Raw genomic sequence first — 2234 nt, 5'->3', positions numbered from 1 at the left:
GTTTGAGTAAATTTCTTATAACTGAGAGAGTTCTTCTGATTGATACAGGATGATTGCTAGGTTGGTTTTGAGTTCCCTGTAGAAAGTTCTTGCTCTTTTACGAAAGGAGAAGGAACCTAAGAAACCTCTATTCCCAGGAAACTTAGTTGGGAAACAGACTAGCGGGCACCTGGTTCGAGGAGATAGTCCAGCTAGAACTCAGAATTAAAACCTGTAATGATGTATTGTGAGAACATATTGAGTCAAATTAAGGTTTATTATTTTTAAGCATTCGTGATTATTTGTTTAATGTATTTTGAAAAGCTGAAAAGTGTCCTCAAATTAAGAAAACAGGCTCACGTGGGGAAACATGGCAGAGTGAGAGATATCCTCATATCTCACCCCTTGCAACTATAAGTTGAATATCTAAAACTCAACAAAAAACACCCAAACTGCATACCAGCACGCCTGAGTGTGGGATCTGTGCATAAGAGCTACCACAGGTGAGAACCCCAGGTGTCGGGTGGCGAACTGGGAGAAATAAAGAAGCTGCCTCTCACAGGCCCCAGAGTGCCTTACAGGAGGAGGGGAAGGGGTGAAGGTGCGGTGACTTCCCTGTTCAGCCTGCTTGGAAGTGCCCGAACTTCTAGCAGCCAGCAGTAGGGCCCAGTCATCAAGGCAGAAAGCAGAGAAGCGAGGAAGGACTGCAGAGAAACAACAGTTGATTTTTACCAGCCTGGGTTGCAAAACCGAAGCTGAGCCACAGCCCCCAACCCCCAAACCCTCCTCCCATACCCTCTGAGACTGATCACCACCCAGGTGAATCTGAGCAAATGCTACCAAAACTGTTGCTAACACTGACAGGGACTGAAACTGAGAGTAGCAAGTGTGATTAAATATCTACAAGAAAATTAAAAAGACATTTAGGCTTTAAATAAAGCAGGGATCCAAGAGCTTAGATGCTACCTGCTGGAAACCAAAAGAAAAGCGCCTTCTTTGGAGCAGGCTGGAGAGAGACCTTTATATAATAAATAGTCTTTCTGGTAAAACCAACAGAATACACTTCCGTTAATGCCTAGGCAGAGAAATAGTCCATTAAACACCATGAACGACCAAGGTGACAAGGCATCTCAGAAAGAAAGAGAAAAATCTCCAGAAAATAAGCTTACAGACATAGAAATATGTGACTTAAATGACAAAGAATTCAGGATGGTACTTCTGAAAAAACTCAGTGAGATCCAAAACAACTTAAATCAACAATTTCAGGAATTGAAAAAACAACTCTGAGCAGAGCAAGGAGATTCAAACCCTCAAAAGGAATCAAATAGAACTTCTGGAAATGAAGAACACACTGCAAGAGTTGAAAAATGAAACAGCAAGCTTGGAAAATAGAGTCAACCAAGTGGAGGAAAGGATCAGTGATATTTCAGACGGAAATCTAGAAATAAACCAGAAGGAAGAAGAGAGAAACCGAAGAATAAAAAATAATGAAATACAAATACAAAAACTACCTGATACCATCAGGAGAGGAAACATAAGAATAATGGGCATTACCGAACGTGAGGAAAAGGAGCAGGGACAAGAAAGCATTTTCAGACAAATAGTGGATGAGAATTTCCCAGATATAAGGAATGAGCTGGAGCTTGAAATTCAAGAAATCAATAGAACAATCAATTATCTCAATCCAAAAAGGCCTTCACCAAGACACATTGTATTAAAGTTATCAAAAATTAATGACAAAGACAGAATTCTCAGGACAGCCAGAGAAAAGATGATGGTAACTCATTAAGGAAAACCCATTAGATTAGCATCAGACTTCTCAGCACAAACCTTACAAAGCCAGAAAGGAATGGAATCAAATATTTAAACTATTAAGTGAAAGGAACTACCAGCCTAGCATAATGTATACAGCCAAGCTCTCTTTTAGATATGAAGGAGAAATTAAGACCTTTCCAGACATACACAAATTGAGGGAATTCTCCACTCCGAGGTCTGCACTACAGAAAATACTGAAAGATGTCAGCTCACCTAAAACAAAATAACAAAACAAAACAAAAAATATATAATTAGGAGCAAAGTGACTATCAGGCAAATAGAAGCAGTGGGGTGGCAACCCTTGCTAAGAACAGGGCATTATAAGCTTAAATAATAATAACAGAATTGCTATAGCAAGATAGTAATGAACGTTCAGCATACATAGGGACAAACTGAGATAACAATGACTGAAAAGGGGAGGATTTAAAGATCCAAATTTG

Source organism: Rousettus aegyptiacus, unplaced genomic scaffold (assembly GCF_014176215.1).
Source record: "Rousettus aegyptiacus isolate mRouAeg1 unplaced genomic scaffold, mRouAeg1.p scaffold_m13_p_8, whole genome shotgun sequence".
Lineage (NCBI taxonomy): Eukaryota > Metazoa > Chordata > Mammalia > Chiroptera > Pteropodidae > Rousettus > Rousettus aegyptiacus.
The sequence above is the reverse complement of the archived record's forward strand: the minus strand, read 5'-3'. Positions refer to the sequence as shown.